Here is a 6017-nt window from a genome sequence, read left to right on the forward strand (position 1 = left end):
TAGGCAGAGAGGCAGGCAGAGAGAAGAACTAGGCAGAGAGACAGGTAGAGAGAAGAAGGGAAGCAGGCTCCCTGCTGAGCAGACGGCTCCATGCGGGGCTCTATCCCAGGACTCTGGGACCATGACCTGAGCCAAAAGCGGAGGCTTTAACCCACTGAGCCACCCAGGCGCCCCATGTGCGGTTTCTTTATCACCCTCTGCTGCAGCTCTCATCGTTCTGGGTTTGAAACTATTGCAGCTGGTGGTTTGAAGATGGGGTCTTACAAAAGATCAGGTGAGAGTCCTGACTCACCTGATCTCCCATGGAAACCATCTTTCCTCCAGCAGTTAGGACAGTTCTGAATGAAATACGAGGAAACCATGATTGAAAATAGCTGTGTCTTTTCTCTTTAATGAGCAGAGTCATTTTACATCCATGTAAAAGATTACATCCATGTAAAAAACATCCAAAAGACTTAACTAGATTTTTTTTCATAAAATTCAGACACAACTATGAACTTAGAAATTTGTTGAAATCAGGAGGGGATTTTTTTTTTTAATGCAGAAGAAACTATCGTGTTCAAATACCCATTATACCATTACACATCTTTCTAGAATGTTTGCCGATATTCAGTTTGTTATGTCCAATTATCATATTAATCTGCAGTGTTTTTTAAAATAGCCACTTTCCTCCATGTTTCATTTCCTTTAAATATATGTCACATTTCCTATAAATATACAGGGAAAAGATCAGTAATGACTATCTATGGTTGGTCAGTAGAATCTTGTATCTTTTGTTCTTAATGCTTTAACTGCCCAAATTTAGGATTTTTCATGGGGAAAAAAAACAAAACCAAGAGTATAACTACTGCTCTCATAAGCTTTAGAAAGCACAGTGTGTCACAAGGGTCTGTGCCGTGCCCTCCGCTCCCCTGAGCACTCAGTATGCATGAGTGCAGCAAGGGCGGCTTGCTGTTAAGGACTGACGGGTATCCGCAGCATGTCAGCAAGGCCCCCCTGAGATCTGGGGCAGCTCACGGATTTAGGCAGAGCAGGGCACAAAGCAGCGATGTTCTACACTCAGGAGTGCTCTTCCTGGCCAGGACATTCAGTAACCTTGAGAACCATGTACTTTTAATTTGTTTAAGAAGGTCAGTAGTGGCCCAGGCGGTTATGAGGAGCTGTATTTGGGGATGTAAGCCAATGTTGGCTTACCAGTCAATGCCCCCACTGTTCCCACCAGACGTCAGAAATGGGACATGCATCCTGACTTCGGTGCCTGTTGTGGGTCAGGGTGGGAGCCCTGCCCGGAACTGTCCGTGACTCTGGGGCTATGCTTCCTGTGCTCAAATCAACCAGAATAGCTAAACTTTGATGTCTGCCCTTCTATTCACATTTTTTCCACGTAACTTTGTATAATGTGATCTACATCATCCTAAAACATGAAGGGGCAGACTGTTTTTAGCAAGAGATGTTTTCCTTTGGACCCCAGCAAGATTCCTACAAGATCTGGTTTTAATCTGTGGCCAAGTGACAACTTAGCCTTTACCCACTAGTTGGACATTTTTGATCCGTGAACTTAACTTTAGCTTTCTGCATTTAAAGGGGAAAGGATTTGCTAAGTAAGTCCATCTGAAAGAGGTTATGTGAGGAAGCCAAGCTCGAGTTTGAGACCCCGCTGTGAGCTCCTACCTTGCTCCCACTTCATGACGCAGAGCGGTCCAGGTGGAGTATCTCAAGGCAAAACCTTACCCGATGTTTAAACACTGGTTGAGAAGAGTGAGACAACATCTATTTTTAAAGGGTCCTAAGTGTGAACTTTGTGGGCTGCTTCCCACCCAAAGCCATGACCCCCTCCCCTTGGGCAGCTCTGGGGTCCACTGCTGACCTCTGGTTTCCTGCATCCCAGCAGCAATCATGAGCTGCACACAGCGGTGCCTTGAAGGGTGGGGGGATGCAAAGCCACAGCTCCTCTTTCCTTCAGCAAAGTTGCTCGTGCAGAGATCTGGAGAAGGCTTTGGAAGCACGAAATCTCTGGGATGCCCTCACTCAGGCTGACGCTCAGGTGCGTCTCGAGTTGGGCCTCGACCTTCAGTTTCTGGAACTTTGCATGCCAGATGGGGAGAGAGATGGCTGGATGATCTTGAGCGGTTGGATATTTCTATCACAGAGCCCAGGCTTCGAATGCCAGGCAGGGAGTCTTCCTTTTTGTGGATGATTCCCTGCCAATCATGACAAATCACATGGCACTTGACCATCCAAGAGAGAGCAGAGGTTAGAAAAGCAAACTTTGGGACAAAATTCAGTCCCTCCTCTAAATAACTATGACTCAGAAAACAATTTAGGGACAGATCCTGCTCTGGAAACAAAAAAAATGATTTTTCTCTTCTGTGGATTGATTATTGCAAGCCACTCTGGGTGAGAGAACTCCTTTGGATTCTTGAGCCCATTCAGGGCAGGAGGGAGGTTTTTCTGTTCTTTGTGTTTTGGAGTCATACTTGGGTCTTTGGAAAATCATGTGGATGGGTCCTTTATGCAGTGTGGGGTCCTGGGGGTCACACGGAACCACCCTGGGGTCCCTCCAGCACTGGCTTACAGTCCACATCCTCTGCCCGGTGTTGCAATCACCTGATTACCTGTCTCCCTCATTACACCACATCCTTGAGAGACAGAACTCCTGCAGCCCTCTAGCAAGGCACCCTGTCGTGCCAAAGCCACACAGACTCTCTGAGTGCTGTGGCATGCAGGGCGTGGGAGAACACCTCTGATAATATACAGCCTCTGCCTTCTGGAAGCTTTCGCCCTTAAGCAGAGCTTACACCCGCCAAGAAAAAGGGATTTGCAAAATGGATAACTGCATAAGAAGACTTCTGTTCAAATGGGAGATATGAAGGTATTGGGACAACGGGTCAGTGTCTTGAGCATTCTAGAGTCTCCTGGCATGAACAAAAGATGGAGGGATTTGGAAGACCCAGGTTGAAGAGCAGGACCTCAGCTTCTGCATCCATGAACCAAAGTTGGGATGCTGTCCTTACAGAGCAGCAAAGACTCAGTGGACAAGATGCATGAGATGCTCTTACGCAGAGCACAGCCCCGGAGGGTTGTTCACCAGCTCTACATCACACTGACACTGTCTGCGTGTCTGCTCCTGCAGCAGCTGGTGTGTGTAGTGTAGAGAACGTGGATGTGCATGTGTGGGGTTTCCCATAGGGGTGTTTGTGCAAATGCCACAAGATAATAAAGGCTTCATCCTGCTCTAGTCCATCTCCCTGGGACAGCACTGTGTTTTAAATAAGTGGCATTTACTTATGTTCCAGAAGTCACATCACCGTTTTCACCCATTATATTCTTGGGCTGTTCTTGGAGTCACCACTCCTCACTTAAATTAAATCAACCTGCACTTGAAGATGCCTGCTAAGTGTTGAGTGAGTGAGTAAGTAGATAACAGGACAATGAATGGTTGGCAGATAGTTTCCCCTAGTCACAGATGATGAAACCAAGGCTGAGGGACTTAACCTGGTCATTGAATTGATGAAGTGCCAAGCTAGTAGTCCAGGGTTTTTTCCATGACATAAACCCATTATGACAAAGTCATTTTTTAAAAAGCAGTTAATGATTCCTTGATATTGTGTTGATTTTAGCAGTCTCTATGACCTCTCATGACACAATTACTTACTAGCCTGTCAATCTTTGTTTAGTTCTTATTCAAAGTAGATACATGTTTTTCTAGTTCTGTATTTGCTATTTACATATATGAATACTGCCACATGTGTGTTTCATATTCATTCTGAGGGCTTCTTAATGCTTAGGAATTGAAAAACAATACCCAAGACCCACAGTGCTTTTTCTGCAACGATCTGAACTGAAGACAAATCTTTCAGAAAATGGACAGACAGGAGTGACATTTCTCGGAATATGTATTTCATTTTACAATCTCCTAATATAGAGTTTTCCCTAATGCAAATTTACTTTCCCTTCATTAGTCTGCCACCCAAACGTTGATTCACTCATTTATGCTACAGACACTGCTGAGTGCGGTCCCAGCCAGCTACAGGGGGAGGACTCTGACAGAGATGAGCCTCGGACTCCCAAATGTCCAGAGTAGGTAGCAAACCATCACCAAGGACAAATGACTACCTGCAAGAAAACCAATTTTACAATGTCTACAACAGAAAAAGTGTTACTACTTCTATCATACATATCTAAAAGAAAAGGATACCCAGTTGAAAAATGGGCAAATGGCATGAACAGGCACTTTGCAGAAGAAGTACAGGGTGGTCTAGCCCCCAGGCGACCTGCCATCTTCACCTAACAGACGGGCCAGAACTTAAGATCGGAGACAATGAGGGGAGAGAGACTCTGTTTTGGATGAGTGAAAACCAATGCAGTATTTCAAAAGGGCTATTTCTAACAACAATTGTGAATGTTTATAGTCTGAGATACAAGAATCCCATTTCTAGGACCATTTCCTCTGGAAATGCCAGTGAGAGGGGGTAAGACATGTATGAGGATATTGGTGAAACCAACTTGATATTCACCAATGAACCCAAATCAATATAACTATGGAATTCTTTGTGTTGCCTTTAAAAATATGACACGGGTATTTATAAGCTAACCTGGATAGATACCCAAGGTTTATTAAGTGGAAAAAAACAGAGTTTCAAATAAAATGTTTACATTGATACACAGAAAACATGTAGCAGAGGCTCCCTCTGGGGCATGGAGTCCAGTGAGGGACTAATTACTAACAAAGGAGTAATTTCATGTTATGCATATATTTATTGTATATATTTTCTCAATGTGCCTGGAATATAGGTCGTTTTTACTTAATTTGTTGTAGGTATTTTTTAAATAAGAAAATCATTGACACTTGAGGGGCAGAAATGCTGACTTGAGGTGGAAGAAAGGAAGGGGAAGGGGTGGGGAATCCTGAGCATTGGCTGTCTGCCCTTGTGGTCCCTTTTCACCCACCATCCATCCAACCTATTGACCTGTTGAAGTCAGCACACAATCCTACTTTATGGATGTGCAAACTGAGGACAAGAGAAATCGGGAAATGCAGCTGCAGAGCTGGGCTTTCAGCAAGGGTGTCCTTGGGCTCCCAAACACAGCCCACCTGGCTGCTGCCAGCCCTGGGAGTGGTGGTGCACACACTTGGAAGGTTAAGTAGCCATTGCTAACAACCGAGGACCATTGTGACGGTTGTTCACACATGAGCTCGGAAGGCTGTGATCCAAATCCTTTTCTCAGTAAACTTCCTTGGATGCTCTAAATGTAAACACTGAACAGGGGCTTCTGCTGTGGGGGCTCGAGCCTAGACTCACCTCACCCAAGGATTCACAGAAAGGAGAATCCTGCATGTGTATCAGGCTTTGTCCACTCATGGGCACCCCCAAAGTTTAACAGCCTGTGCCTACTTGGAGAGTTTCACCACTGCTGGGAACCTGCTTTCTATCCAGAAGATATGCCCAGCCCTCCTGCCCCAGGGCTGCAGGCATGGGCTTGGCCAGTCCCGTCAGAATCAGCGTGCAGGTAATCACACCAGCAGGGACAGGCACCTCCGCAAATGCAGGTGATCCTGGGTTTTGTGAATGGTGGTTGGTAGCTCCCGGACCACGGCCGTTCTTCAGTGAGGCACCCACCTTGTTCCTGGAAAGTCGGTGCCCTCAACTCCAGCGCTTGCAAGATTTCAGTGAGTTTCCTGATGTCCCTTAAGAAATGCGGTGCTCTGAAAACCAGCCAGGATAGGTTTTGTCTGGTGCAGCTCAGGGCCCTACTCAACACAATGTGGGGGGCCTGGGGAGGGGGCTTCCTGGTGGGTTCAGAATCGGCCTCATAGAGGGATGGAGAAAGGAGTGAAATGCAGGCAGGTGCATTAGACATCCCTGCTAACACCTTGTCTTCACTTCCACAAGCCACTGACTTCTATCAGGTTTAGGATTTCACTTAGGGTTTGAAGTTCTACCCAGAATCCTTAAGTTAACTACTGTCCTAAATTTCCTAGCAGCAATGTCAGGACCTCATAGCGTCTGAAACTT

Source organism: Meles meles, chromosome 17 (assembly GCF_922984935.1).
Source record: "Meles meles chromosome 17, mMelMel3.1 paternal haplotype, whole genome shotgun sequence".
NCBI classification, from domain to species: Eukaryota; Metazoa; Chordata; class Mammalia; order Carnivora; family Mustelidae; genus Meles; species Meles meles.